Raw genomic sequence first — 15,916 nt, 5'->3', positions numbered from 1 at the left:
CACTTATTTAACTGTCTATTCAGGAAACTTATGAAGCAAAATTCATTTCACTCACACTACTCATAGGAAAGCTAGACATTATGGTTTAAAGGGATGATACAGCTAATGTGGAGCTGTTAGCCAATACCTTACAAATAACTTTGCCCATATTGAATAAAGAATATTTTCTAAGCTTCCAACTATAGAAAATCACTTTGAATATTCTATGAAAAGTGAACAATGAAAGGACAAGACAGAGAAGAACAATTTAGCAGCTTTAGCATAATTCAGTGCTTGCTCTGGGACAGCCTCGAGATGCAATAAGAAGGGCCTAGAATGGAAGTCAGGAAACCTCCAGGAGGACTTCAGGATGTACCCCTCCAAGCTCAGGCAGTAAGACCTTGTCTTCTGAGAAAAGTAAGTGCCTAAGATCTTAATTGTGACCACTCCAAGAGGCACTGTGACCTCCATGGAAGAGGAACATGGTAGGGGCCAGAAGATACATTTTCTAGGCCTTAATTGGATTAATTTTTTTTGGTGCGTGTGTGGTGCTGGGGATGAACCCAGGGCCTTGTGCACGTGAGGCAAGCACTCTACCAACAGAGCTATATCCCCAGCCCTTTAATTTTTTTTTTTTTTTTAAACGGGTCTGCATTTCTTTGTTTATAAAGTAAGAGTTCCAGATCAGACCAGAAGTTCCCAAGTGCTGGGCTCTCTCCACACTGGACTAGCTGTCTTGGAATCACCTGGGCAGTTTGTGAAAAATGCAGATTCCCAAACTCCTATCCATGGGATTCTGACTTGTCTGAGGATCATTGGTCTGGTCACTATCTAATGTCCTTTCCAACTTACGTTTCTATATGCATCAGTGTTGACTTCAAAGGCTAAAAGAGAACAACTATATAAACTCCTTAAGTGTCAAGGAGAATGTAGTACTGTAACTCCCCCACCCCCTTTCTGACATCTGCCACTTATCATGTATATTTCTAGCAGAGCAAGATAGTATTAAAATAACTTTCTTACTGGGACCCAAAATAGGCTGATATAAAATAAATGCAGACTGTATTCCAACAGCAGCAGCCCTGTACCTCTTCCTGCTACACTGTTCGACTCCAGAAGCCACTGTAAATTCTACCTTACACAGCAATTCCCCGAGGGCTTCATTACGAAGGTCTTTAAAAGGGATTCACTCATCTCTTTGCCTCCTGTAGGTGTGCTTCTCGTCAATCCAGGTCATGAGAAAAGAAAGTAAATTTTCCCAGTCTTTAGCAGTTCACAGAGAATGTGTGGTTTGAACCTTGTTTTATCTTTAAAAAATGTGCGAATAGACAAGGGAGCATGCCAGTGCTATGACACTGGAGGCCTCCTCAGACAGCCATGGCGAGCGCTGTAAAACAATGTTCCCTACAAAAGCAAAAAAGGGCCAGCACTCTGATTGAGAGGATACACAAAGGGATTAATTCCAAAGGTTTATATGCCGGGCTCTGCAGACCAAAAGCAGACAGATTCCCTGTTGGTAAGTAATGGATGTACAATGTGGTCTTTTACTTTAAGAAACAAATGCTTTTTTATAAGTCAGGTAACAAAGAAGGATTGGATGACATAAATGAACTGTTTCCAATTTCCAACTACTATTATCTGGACTTGAAAGTTGGATATGGGTACACCTTTTTCTAAATGCAGAAAACTAATATTCGAACAGCAGGGAGTCCAGAAATTGCTAGAGGCTGATCATTTCTACTTATTAGGTTATTCTTCCCAAATGTTACCAGCTAAATTTTGGATTAAGTCACTTTTAAGGATTTTCTTTTTAAACTCCAAGGCAAACTACTTCCCTTCCCCCAACTTTTTAGTTGAAGGAATAAAATGAACAGCCATTTGCCCTCCACCTAGGTTTACTGGTTGCTAACATTTTATCATCCATCTCTCTTTAGATAGGACAATTTGTTATTTAAGAGTAAATTGAAGACATCATCATGATCATCCCTAAATACTCTATGAGAACAAGATATATTCCTACATAATAATGTCAACAAGCCCATTATCACACCTGACAAGTTTGCCCTTTATCATAATATTATTTGAAATGCAATTCATATTCACATTTCTAAATTGAACCAGTAGGGGTTAGGGTTGTGGCTCAGTGGTAGAGTACTTGCCTAGCATGCATGAGGCACTGGGTTCCATCTCTGGCACCATATAAAAATAAACAAATAAAATAAAGGTATTGTGTCCATCTACAACAACCAAAAAAATATTAAAAAAATAAATAAATTGAACCAATAGTGTCCTGTGGAACTGTTCTGATCCCAAATGAAGACTGAATTAAAAATCATACATTGCCTCTGGATATCATGTTTTTAACCCTTTCTATTCTAGAATAGCCCTCATACCATTACCTTTTTGTTTTTCATAATGCTGACATTTTTAGAAGGAGTCCGGGTCAGTTGTCTTTTTTCTCCTGATGAGATTCAGGTTAAATATTTTTGGCAAGACAACTACACAGGTGATACTGTATACTTCTCTTTTGATTATAGCAGGAATCACTCAGTATCAGCTTGTCCCATTACTACTGAAACTAAGTTCATTTGTTGCTTCCCTATATATTTACTAAGTAATCTGTTGGGTACTTTGAGTCTATGTGAGTGTCCAGTTCCCTACTAACCATTCATCCAATTATTTTAACTGATTATTTTATGTGAAAAGAAAAAAAAAGATTACATTGATGGTTGCAAAACAATCACGTTTAAAGGTCTTTTGCTTTGACACTGGCAGAAATGTTGACTCCTTTAAAAGAAAACAGGTCTTCCTGAAAATACACCTCTGGTTATTTGCACTGGTATTTAGAGGGAGAGTTGAGTTTATATGTAAAAAAGGGGGTGTTGGGGGGACACAGAATGGGAGGAAGGATACCTTTACCCTCTTTGCAGAATAGTTTGGGTATAGTGTATGCAGATCAAAAAATGGTAACCAATCAGCAGTCTACTAGCTTTGAAGTTAGAGCAAAAACCACTGAGTTTTGGATTGGTAGGAGCAAGCCTTCTGTTGTTAGGCTCCCAGTGACAAAAACTGGAAAGGTACCAGAACACAAAGGTACAAGCCAGGGCTTCTCTTTGCTATCTTAATCATTCTTGTCTACTAAGAATAGAACACAGAGCATCTGCAAGGACGTTAACATCATTCAGAACTATGGCCTTCCCACTCTACATGTTCACCATTGTGAGCTCAGAGGTTTTCTTATTTCTTTGCAACCTGTTTTTTTTTTTTTTTTTTTGGTGCTGGGGACTGAACCACCCAAGGTCTTGTGCAAGCGAGGCAAGCACTCTACCAACTGAGCTATCCCCAGCCCCTGCAACCTGTTTTTCTTGCTATACCTTCTTGGAATCTGGAAGAAACGTGAAATTTAAGGTTGCAAAGCTTAAATAAGAAAAAAGAAAAAAAATCTACCCAGATCTCAGAAAGGCCATGAGCAAGGAAATCAGTTTGGTAGCAGAAAGGAGTAGTTTCTTCCAGTAGTAAGGTCCCAAGGCAATGGCTATTAACAGATGGTACACTTACACCATGTTGAAAACCTAACTTAAACCAGTTTTGGCATTTTATTTTTCTTTTCTTATTAATGGCATTTTTCTTCTTTTATTCAACTTCAAAGTTTTGGTTTTGGTCTCTGACTATCCCATTCCCAGTTCATACCTTCCATCTTGTATCATTAGTTTTCCTGTCCTACATATTTTCTCTCTGAAAAGAATTTTACACTGAACTTCCCTACCTTCCAACTCTTAGGAGCAACCCTTTGGGACATTTCCTCCTGTTTTTAACAGGTTTCCCAAAGCATCTTAACTGGTATTCTTGTCTCTAGTGAATCTCCCTGTTCCTTTTCTCCCATAAGGTAGCCAAATTGAGCTCCCTCAAACACAGTTTAGACTAATACTGACATAAACACTTTCAACATCTGCTTCATGACTTTTTTTTGCCTTGGCCAAACCACTTTGATTTATAACTTTATTGTACAATATTAAGTCTATAATTCTTGAAATTCTCACTTGGTTCCTATTTGTAAAGAGTTGAGTCTACTCTTTCAGTCTTCATCATCAGGATGGATAACTAATCTGTCCTCTGAGAGATATCTGAATATGTAAAGTGACCCAGCACAGCATGTGAGTCAAGGTAAAAGTACCAGAAAAATCTAGAACCACAAGGTTGGATCTGGATCTCCAGGGATCTGGTCAGCTGGGAAAATTGCCTATCCCAGGGCCGAATATGCACACCCTTGCCAGCATGACCAACTCCACCATTTCTGGCTACCTGAGCACCACAGCCTCTGAAGAGGTGGCCTCTGATGCCAGCAAAAAGTATCAGCACTGGATCAGGGTTGACATGTTACCTGCACCCAGACAGTCATCCCCAGTTGCCCCACCCTCCTTGATTCATGATTTTGGAATCAAGTTCATTTTCCACAGGCAAACATACCAGAATCTTTTTTCTTTTTAATTCAGGTAAAATTCACATAACATTAATGTTATCATTTTAGGTCTCCCCCCTCCCCACACAGTGGTACTAGGGTTTGAACCCAATGTCTCTGAGTTAAACCCCTTCCCCTTTAAAAATTTTTCTTTGAGGGCTGGGATTGTGGCTCAGTGGCAGAGCCCTTGCCTCACAACTATGAGGCACTGGGTTTGATCCTTAGCACCACATCAAAATAAAGAAATAAGTTAAATAAAGGTATTGTGTCCATCCACAACATATATATATATATAAATTTTCTTTGAGACATAATCTTGTTAAGTTGCTGAGCCTGGCCTCAAATTTGTGATCCTTCTCAGTCTCCTGATCTGCTGGGACTATAGTCATGCACCACCATGCCAAGATCATTTTAACTAGTTTAAAGGCAACATTCAGTGACATTTAATCCATTCCCAATACTGTACAGACTTCCCCATTATTAAGTTCTGAACATTTTTTTATCACCTCAAAAGGCTATCTATACCCATTAAATCTTCACTCCCCATTTCCCCCATCCTTCAGCCCCTGGCAGCACTAATATAATTTTTGTCTTTATGGATTTACCTATTCTAGACATTTAACATAAATTCAGTCATATAAAATGTAACACTTTGTGTTTGATTTTTTGTTTAGCATAATGTTTTCAAGGTTTACCCAGGCTGAAGCAGGCACTGATATCGCACTATTCCACTATATACATACACCACATTTGTTTATCCACTCATCAGTTGATGAACAATTAGGCTGTTTCTGCCTTTTGGCTATTGTGAATACCTGTTATTTCTGAGTAATTCTTCATCTGTTCCTTGCACTGCTCCCACTCAAATCATAAAACTTGCTTTTCTTTGAATATACTAAATGCCTGTCCAGAAAATTACCTTTTCATGTCTGCCTTTGCCTAAGCTTTCAGTTTCCTCCTACAAGACCTTCATATGTTGTCTACTTCACAAACCCTTTCCTGATTTCCCCCCACTGTTTGCAAATTCTTTTTCTTCTGAGCTCCCCAAATGTCAAAACTTCTAGTATTCATGTATTATTCTTATCCCTAAACCACAGATTAAACTATGGATGAACTTCAGGCAGTTTACTGTTGCTTTCTTCTTTTTGTTTTGGCAGTACTGGGGATTAGATCCAGGGGTGCTCTACCACCAAGCTACATACATCCTTGGCTCCTTTTATTTTTTGAGAAGGTTCTCACTGAATTGCTGAGGCTGGCCATGACTTGTGATCCTCTTGCCTCAGCCTCCCGAGATGCTGAAATTCAGGTGTGTGCCACTATGCCATGCTTCTTCTTTTTCTTTCTTTTTTTCTTGCAATGCTGGAGATTAAACCCAGCACTATGCACATGCTAGGCACTCGACTCATGGACTGCATCCGAGCTCCAATTTATTGCTGTATTTTCTGTAGTCAAGCACTTTGTTTATCAAAAAAACCTTAAGAAATATTTTTAATTTAGGAGATACCTAGAGTTATTTCATAGTCTGTGATTAGACATATGGTTCTTTTTTTTTTTTTTTTGGTACTGGGGATTGAACTCAGGGGCACTTTGCCCTATTTTTTTTTTTTTTAAGAGAGAGAGAGAGAGAGAGAGAGAATTTTTTAATATTTATTTTTTAGTTTTCGGCGGACACAACATCTTTGTTTGTATGTGGTGCTGAGGATCGAACCCGGGCCGCACGCATGCCAGGCAAGCGCACTACAGCTTGAGCCACATCCCCAGCCCACTTTGCCCTATTTTGTATTTTGGTTAGAGACAGAGTCTCACTTAGTACCTTGCCATTGCTGAGGCTGGCTTTGAACTCATGATCCTCCTGTCTCAGCCTCTCGAGCTGCTGGGATTACAGGTATGCACCACCATACCCAGTATACATATGGTTCTTTTAAGTGCCTGAGATGTACACCTTCTAAGGTAGAGGAAAATGAAATATTTATTCCTTTTGAAATGAATCAAAATACCTTAGGTAACTAGAAGAACACCACTTGTGGTATTAATGTGGACTTTCTGAATGTGTATGTTCTTTTTTGTTTAAGAATCTCCATGTGTTATTTTTGTGCACATGAGCTTTGTCTTTGTTTTACGTTTTGAATAAGGAGCAATAGCAGGATATATAGGGACAAATGAAAAATAGCACAGCAATGGTAATATGTAGTATACTTAAGGTGTTTTATAGCTGGTTATGACAGTGTCAGAATGTCACAAGCCTAAGTGACATTTCAGTACTTTCAAGAATAGCCAAGAAAATATAATAGTAATTCTTATTTCTTCAGGTGACTTATAATGGCAGCAGAAAACTAGAAGGATCATTAAAAATAAAGCTTGCTGACCTGCAATAGCCCCTGGACTCCCTGTGAGAGACAGAGCTTGGTTGTTCTCTGAAGGATTCTACTTTCTTTTATTAGGAATCAAAATGAAAACGGAGTAATGACTTTACCTCCCCAGGGTGAATCACCCATTCACTAACAGTATTTTTACCTGATCATTATTTTTCAGCAACTACAAATTTAAATTTAAAATTAAGGTAAGGAGGGATTTGTTGAATTTACTATAGAGACAATGCTCAACAAATATTTTTCAGCTGCTTTGGGGTCCAGCCTTGTGTTCTTAACTGCCTCTTGTGAAGGGTACATGTGTGTGCGTGTGCCCATGGCCTAAGATTGTGATAAAAAGGGTGATCTAATCTTAAAATGTTTGTGGGGGGGGGGGGTTTGAGAGATGGAGAAGAGGTGGCTGGGCCTGAAAGGAAAAATCCCAGAGGTGTTCTTCCTCCTAGCTTCACAATGATGTTGAACGGGTACTAAGAGAATGTGATCTCCTTGCTTCCTTGTCTAATCAATAATTCTCACTGTCTCCAGGCAGGAAATCAAAAGAGTAGACAGGACACACACAAACCTGTCTGGGCAGAGCAGGAAGTAATTTTACATTCTGATAGTAAGAAATCATAAGTGATTTCTATCATGGGGAACAAGGTTTTCCTATTTCTCAGTGTCAAAACTTGTATCAGTTTCTAATAGAGATGAATAATTTTCTAATTATTCTAATTACTCCTGTCTAAAAGATCAATTTCTTAAGTTTATCTGAGAGCTGAAAGGGACTTTAGAAATGACCTAGTTTAATGCCATCATTTTACAGAAAATAATAAAAAGAATATGAGAAAATGTGATTAGGGTTACACATAGGTTGGCAGAGCCCAAACTAGAATCCAGGTCTTCCAAATCCTTGTTCTCTACAAGCCACTTCTAATATAATTAACTTGAGTTTTTTAATTTGACAAAACAGATCTGCTACCAAATAGCTTCACCCAGTGAAGGTCAGTAATACACACTTTCTTTTGGTACTGGGGATTTAATCCAGGGGTGCTTTACCACTCAGCTACTTTCTTGGCTTTTTAATTTTTTAATTTTGAAACAGGGTCTTACTGTGTTGCTGGGGCTAGCCTTGAACTTGAGATCCTGCCTCAGCCCCCCAAATCACTGGAACTAAAGTCATAGGCCACCATGCCTGGTCCATACACACTCTTCTGGATAAATATTAATTGGGTTATTAGTTCAAGCAAGCCACTGTACCAGGCACTAAAGGTAATTCAAAGGTGAATTTGCCATTATCCTTCAGGATCTTATAATCAAATTTAAAACTGGGAGAGGAAAGGGTCACAAAAATAAATAGAAAGGTAAATAACATGCAAAAATTGGAAAGGGTACTAGAAGTAACCTTGAGACTTAGAATGGAATGTCTCAGATGTTTTGCAAATTGCATTCCCTATCTCTGACTCCAAGGCATTCATAGAACAAGATCATTATCATACAGAGCTTTACAAAACATATATATTTCAATGTAGAAGATAAACTCAAGTAGAGTCCTCAATTTAGCCAGGCACAATGGTACACACCTTTGATCCCAGCTACTAGGAAGCCCAAGGCAGGAGGATTGCAAGTTTAAGGATAGCCTGGGAAATTCAGTGATACTGTGTCTCAAAATAAAAATTAAAAAGGTCTTTTGGGCAAGAATGTAGGGGGAAAGGCACACTCATCCATTGTTGGTGGGACTGCAAATTGGTGCAACCAATCTGGAAACAATATGGAGATTCCTTGGAAAACTTGGAATAGAACCACCATTCGACTCAGCTATACCACTCCTTGGTCTATACACAAAGGACTTAAAAATAGCATACTACAGTGACACAGCCACTTTAATGTTTACAGCTGCACAATTCACAATAGCTAAAATGTGGAACCAACCTAGATGCCCTTCAATAAATGAGTGGATAAAGAAACTGTGGTGTATATACACAATGGAATATTACTCAGCATTAAAAGAGATTAAATTATGGCATTTGCAGGTAAATTAATGGAGTTGGAGAATATCATGCTAGGTGAAGTAAGTCAATCCCACAAAATCAAAGGCCAAATGTTCTGATAAATGGATGCTGATCCCTAATGGGGGGTGGGGGGTAGGAAGAATGAAGGAATTTTGATTGGGCAAAGGGGAGGGAGGGAGAGGAGGGTGCAGGGGGGGAGGGAGGTAGAGAAGATGGTATATATATGACTGCACATGTGGTGCGACTCTACATCTGTACAACCAGAGAAATGAAAAGTTGTGCTCCATTTGTGTACGATGAATTGACAGCTTTCTGCTGTCATGTATAACTGATTAGAACTAATAAAAAATAAATTAAAAGAAAAGGCCTTGGGTTCAATTCGGGGTGGTGGGGGAGGTTTGGGGATGGGTGGGAGAGGCATAGGGAAGAGTCTTTAATCTGAAGAATGTTGCCCTGACAGAAACTAATCTACTACTTATTTGCTTGATGAATCCATTTTCTCTTTATCAGTGACTCAAGTAGATAGATACAAGGAGAAAGGCCTGAAGTCATTGGTGCAAACCAAAGCAGCCTGGGGGTGGCAATAAACTACCAGTCTTTCCTGAAGATGAGGATTTAGAAATGACCACAGGGATCTAGCTTGGAGGGCGGGACATCATTTTGTACAAAACATCTCAGGGTTTTCTGACCTTCACACTAGGTGTATTTGATTTATTTGAGTTATTGAGTTACTGCCCAAGATACGGGCTTCTTTAATGGATATCTGTTTGAATCTAAAATGCAGTTGCAGATAATAATTTTTGGGATGTTTCACCAGCTGCTGAGGAAATTGTGGACTGCTCTTGCCTATATTGATTTTACTTTTTTTTTTTAATATTTATTTATTTATTTTGGTTTTTGGCGGACACAACATCTTTGTTTGTATGTGGTGCTGAGGATCGAACCCGGCCGCACGCATGCCAGGCGAGCGCGCTACCGCTTGAGCCACATCCCCAGCCCCTTGCTCTTGCCTATATTTACAACTTCGTAAGTTTGCAAAGAAACACAGGAGTTAAACATGTATCTTTGCTTTAAAATTCGTATCTATGTTATTCCTATGTGCACACATAAGAGAATATCCAAGGGAGAGCTGCTAGCTGTCATTTAACACATTCAGCTGGATCTTTTCAACCAAAATGTAAATCTGCAACGTATTCTAATGCAACCCAATTAGAGTTAGTAGCACCATCTGTATATATACTTTCAGTTCAGCTGTCAAAAAACACACAAATACTCTCCAGTAATATAATATTCAATAGTGGTATGATATTTCATTGTATCATACTTCACTTAACCTTTTTCACACTTTTAAATGGGTCACTTTTTATTTTCTGCCTTTCATAATTAACATTTTAGTAGATTTTTAAATATGCAAGTCTTTGCTTACATCTTTGAGATTTTTCTTAGGATTGACTCCTGGAAGTGTAATTACATTATATTTTTAAATTCAAAGTTTTAAAATGAAAACAAATGAGATAGGTATGGGGGCTTAATTCAGTGGGAGAGTGCTTGCTTGCCTTGCATGTGTGACTGGGTCTGATTCTCAGCACCATAAAAACAAAAATAAAACAAATCCCAAAAAGGATACTAAAAAGGTCAAGCAGGACAAGACTTCTAAGAAATCAACATAGTAGCCTCTAGACCCCCTCTGTCTATCCATATCCTTTACTTCAGCTAGTTGTTCTGCTATTTATCTTCAAATATTGTCTTTTTAATTTTAAAATTTCAACATCTATTGATTCTACATGAATGGAATATTTAGATCTCTTACATGACCAAACACTCTTTTTCTATCTTCCTTCCACTCAACTGGTTGGATTCAATTGGTTTAATATTGGTTAAATCAATATTCAGTATTTAGGAGCCCAACTGGCGCCAGATAGTCACCATGAAGTTCAACCTCTTCATGACCTTGGACTGCAGCAAAAACCACAAAAGGCACTTCAATGTCCCTTTGCACTTGTGCAGGAAGAGCATGTTTTCCCTTCTCCCTAAGGAGCTGTGGCAAAAGTACAGTGTCCATTCCTGCCCATCTGTAAGGACGGCAAGATCTGGGTGGTTTGAGGACACTACAAAGGTCAACAAATTGACAAGGTAGTCCACATGTACAGGAAAAACTATGTCATCTACATTGAGGCACACAGTGTGAGAAGGCTACAGACATAAATGTCCACATGAGCATGCACCGAGCAGGGTGATTATCACCAGGCTAAAACTGGATGAAGACTGGGAAAAGTTCTTGAATTCAAAGCCAAGACTCAATAAGCTTCAAGAAAAGCAAATATAAGGAATCACTTATTGAGAAAAAGCAAAAATGAATGTAACCTGTTGTGCAATCATGGGTTAACTAAAGGCTTCTAGCCTAGCATGTGTTCCTTGGAACTTTCAAGATGTCTCTGGAATGTTTCATTTCCCTTTCATTTTGGCTCAATGAATCTACTTTTGCAATTTTGATTAACAATTTTATGAATAAAATTGGAAATGTTTCCCAATTCCAAAAGGCATTTGCTTCATTTTATAAATTAAATTCATTTATTACTTAAAATATCCAGGTTTTATATTTTATGCTATTATAAATATTATTATCTTAGCTATATAGAATATTATGATTACATTTTCTTATACATTTTTAATTTTTCACTACATCTAATAATCATTTCATTTTATTCTATACAATTATTTCATTTTATTCTATACATATACAGTATGTCTGTTTTAAAACATGACCTCCAAATTCTTTGACATTCTTGCTATATAAAGAGGTGAGGTCTATGATTTCTCACTTGATTCTGGGTAAGCTTATCCATGTCTTGATAAGAGATCATGGAAATGGCACTGACTTTTGAGGCTGGTCATAAGGAAGATGCAGCCTCTCTGCCTTACATGGTAGAATATCTGTTTACAGTTCTGAACATTCCACTATTCTTAGGCTGCCATGCTGTGAGGAAGCCAAACTAAGTGGAAGAAGGGTCATGCATGAGCATTCTGGATGGTTAGCAGTTTAATTTTTTAGGCAGCTCAGCTTAGGTACCATTTATGAGTGAAAGAGCTTCTAGATGATTTTAGTCCCCAGCATTGTTGTTACCTCCAGCACCTGAATTTTTCCAGCTAAGGCTCCAGATATCATGGAGCAGAGCCAAGTCATTCCAGTGTGCTATGCCCAAATTCACAACTCCCAGAATCCACAAACAAAATAAAATGGTTATTGTAGGTAGCTAAGTTTTGTTCTAGTTTTCCTTCCTTCCCTCCCCTTCCCCTCCTCCCTCACCATCTCTACCTCTTCTTTTCTCTCTTTCTTTTTCAGGGATTGAACCCAGGGATACTTATTTACTGTGCCACATTCACAGCCCTTTTTATGTTTTATTTAGAGACAGGGTCTCACTAAGTTGCTTAGGGTTTTGCTGGGTTTGAACTCACAATCCAATCCTCCTGCCTCAGCCTCCCGAGCTGCTGGGATCATAGGCATTTGCCACCATGCCAGGCTGAACATTTAATTTTCTATGTATTTATAATTAATTCATCCCTGATTTGCAATATGATCAATCACATTGGGTGACCTATCAGTTCCATTTTTTTTTTCCTTTAAGATATTTCTCCAGGAGATCTCTGTCCTCTTGTCCCAGTGTAGACTGGGTATATAGCCATCAGCCTAGGACTTGCTGGAATGACAGGGCAGCACATTACTTAAGAATGCAGATTTTATAGCTGGCTGCCTAGGATTCACCAATTGCTGGTTGTAAGAGTGTGTGCAAATTACTTAATCTCTCTACTTCAGATTATTCATTAGACCAGTGCTTGATTTACAGTAAGTGCTATTATTGTTGGCCTTATTATTATTTGTAACTCTTCTTTTTACATTGTCCTGGTAATTCTCAGGCCTTATGCATATGTCTAATCCCATAGTTCCTACACTCCTTGGCTTTTTCTCTGTCTTGGTTACTCCCCTGGCTTTATGGAATACTCACCTGCTCCCTGAAACAAAGGTGCATGAAAGGTAAGTTTTTTGGAATCTTGTAGATGAGTTTAAAAAGTCTTCATATCATACTTGAAGATGACATGGCTGGCACAAAATTATAAATTGAAATTTCCTTTTTAGATTTTTTTTTTTTTTGTATTGGAGATTGAATCCATAGAGACTTTACCACTGAGTCACTCCCCAGCCCTTTTTATTTTTTATTTTGAGATAGGGCCTTGCTAAGTTGCTGAGGCTGGTTTCAAACTTGCAATCCTTCTCTTGCCTCAACCTCCCAAGTCACTGGGATTACAGGTGTGCACCACTGCACCCAACTTTTTCATTGAGTTTTGAAGATATTATTTCACTGTCTTGAAGGTTTCAGTGTTACAACTGAGATACCATTCTTTTTTTAAAAAAAAAAAATTTAAATATTTATTTATTTTTGTAGTTTTCAGCGGACACAACATCTTTGTTTATATGTGGTGCTGAGGATCGAATCCAGGCCGCACGCATGCCAGGCAAGCATGCCACCGCTTGAGCTACATCCCCAGCCCTGAGATACCATTCTGATCCTTGCTCTTTTGTAAGAATTTTTTTTTTTTCCTAGAGATATTCTTTATCCCTATTGTTTTAAACTTTGATGATGTGACTTGGTGTGTTTCACTTTTTTTTTTTTTTTTTTTGCGCTAGGAAATTGAATCCAGGGTTTAATGCATGCTAAGCATGGACTCTATCACCCCAAGTCCCGTCTGGATCTTTTAAAATTTATTATTTAGGTTACCACCATTTCAATCTGGAAACTATGGCACTTCAGCCTTCAGTTCTCAGAATGTTTCTTTGTAAAAATTTCTTTATTAAAAAGTTAAAAGTTTATTAATAGCCAGGTATGGTAGTGCATGCCTGTAATCCCAGCGGCTTGGGAGGCTGAAGCAGGAGGATGGAAGTTTCAAAGCCAGCCTCAGCAATTTAGCAAGGTTGTAAGGAACCAAGTGAGACCTCATGTCAAATAGGGTTGGGGATGTGACTCAGTGGTTAAGCACCCTTGAGTTCAATCCCTGCCCTCCCCGCCCCCCAAAAAAGTTACTTGTTTTCTTAAGATTCTAAGGATTGAACCTGGGGGGTTGGTTGGGGGGAGTTTACTGCTGAGCCACATCCCCAACACTTTTAAAATTGTGAGACAGGGTCTTGCTAAGTTGCCAGGGCCTCAGTCTCCCAAGTAGCTGGGATTACAGGCATGTTCCATCATGCCCTGTGTACTTTCAAAATTTTATTAATTTTCTTTTTTTAAATTTATTTTTTAGTTTTAGATGGGCACAATATCTTTATTTTATTTTTTTATGTGGTGCTGAGGATCGAATCCAGTGCTGCATGCATGCAAGGTGAGCACTCCACCACTGAGTCACAACCCCAGCCCCGAAAATTTGATTAATTTTCTCACCTCCATTTTCAGTTTTCTCTGAGACTCTTTTTTTAAAAACATTTTTTTAATTGTCAATGGACCTTTATTTTATTTATTTATATGCAGTGCTGAGAATCAAATCCAGTGCTTCACACATGGTAGGCAAACGCTCTGTCACTGAGCCACAACTCCAGTCCTCCCTGAGACTCTTAATATATGCAAGATCATGTAAGATTTCCTGAAAGAGTTTTCTTATTTTCATATTTTTTTATTTTGCTCACTTTTCAGAAAGGTTTTCTCATTTGTGTCTTTCATGTTCCTTCTGATAAAAAAAAAAAAATCTTGCTGGGCGTGGTAGCGCACCCCTAAAATCCCAGTGACTTAGGCAGGGGAGGTAGAAGGATTTTGAGTTCAAAGCCAGCTTCAATGAAAGTGAGGCACTAAGCAACTCAGTGAGACCCTGTTTCTAAATGAAATACAAAATAGGACTAGAGATGTGGCTTAGTGACTGAGTGCCCAGAGTTCATTCCCCGGTAGCCAACCCCCGGTTTCTCCCCCCGCCCCCCGCAAAAAAAAAAAAAAAAAAAAAACCCTGAAATTATATTTTTAAATTTTGATTTCTTGTTTTGAGGATGTCTGTTTTTTGGGCACTGGGGATTATACTCCAGAGCACTCTACCTCTGAACCACATCCCCATTCTTTTTTTTTTTTTTTTCAGACAGGGGCTTGCTAGGTTGCCTAGGCTGGCCTCAAACTTTCAATCCTTCTGCCTCAATTTCCCAAGTGGGCTGGGATTATATAGGTGTGTGCCAATGTGCCAGGCTGGGTTGTCCTTTTCTATATCTTTTTCTATATGTTACCTGTTTTTGTTTCATGGGTTTAACATCTTGCTAAGCATACTATTAAGTGTTTACAGAAATGTCTTTCTTTCCTCATATTTTTTGTTTCCTCTGGGTTCCCTTTTCATTGGTTTGCTTTTGACTTTTTCTTACAGAAGAGTCTTTTCTCAATGTCCTGTGGTCCTATGTTACTTCAAGCTGCTTCAAGTGAGGCAGCTGGAGATTCTGTTCATGTGGATACACTGAGGCTTGTCACTTGGTAGGGGATGGCTATAGGGAAGCTTGTGGTTATGCATGTTTACTGAGAGGACCCCAAACACACTCATCTGCAGATCTTTTCTCCAGAATTCGACAGTTTCCTAAGAAATGACTCCCAATTTTCTACCTGGTAAATATGAGGGATTTTAAGCTGGCGGCCAGCATTTTGAGAGTCCATGCAGAAAGACGATTGAGGGAGAGGAAATGTTATCTTTCAGAATGCAGATATTCATGTAGGCTCTCTGCTATAAATATGGCAGCTACCCCCACTTTCCCCACCCTCAGGCTGTGCCTGGTTTCCTAGTCAGGGCCTCAGATTAATCCAACCCATTACAACCATGAAGTTAAATAAATTCCTTGAGACTTTGGATAAAAAAGCAAGAACTTCTGCACCAGAGTTTCTGAATTAAAATAAAACCAAAAAATTTCCTCATATTTGACATCCTCAGACCCTCCCCAAATATATGAAATTTACCTAATTCAAACGCCTTTACCCTTCCCACTTCATCATGCTGTTTTTTCTTTGATAATGCCTTAGAACAAGTGTTCAGGGTCCAAGTTTGTTTTAAAATAACCCAATGAGCTGACAGACGGAGCTCCTGGAATTCTGCAGCTTGCGCTAGAGTCCACA

The 15,916-nt window shown here is 38.7% G+C and overlaps 1 protein-coding gene and 1 pseudogene across 4 annotated transcripts in view; one reads left to right on the top strand and one right to left on the bottom strand.

The window, feature by feature from the left end:
* Window positions 1-15,916, bottom strand: part of Pdss2 (decaprenyl diphosphate synthase subunit 2) — a 268,265-nt gene that overhangs the window by 31,592 nt on the left and 220,757 nt on the right. The gene's annotated exons all lie outside the window — the stretch shown is intronic.
* LOC113183371 (ribosomal protein uL24-like pseudogene) lies at window positions 10,723-11,152 on the top strand (annotated as a pseudogene).

The sequence above is a fragment of the Urocitellus parryii genome, chromosome 8, assembly GCF_045843805.1.
Source record: "Urocitellus parryii isolate mUroPar1 chromosome 8, mUroPar1.hap1, whole genome shotgun sequence".
NCBI lineage: Eukaryota > Metazoa > Chordata > Mammalia > Rodentia > Sciuridae > Urocitellus > Urocitellus parryii.
This window is presented reverse-complemented; position numbering and strand designations above follow the sequence as displayed.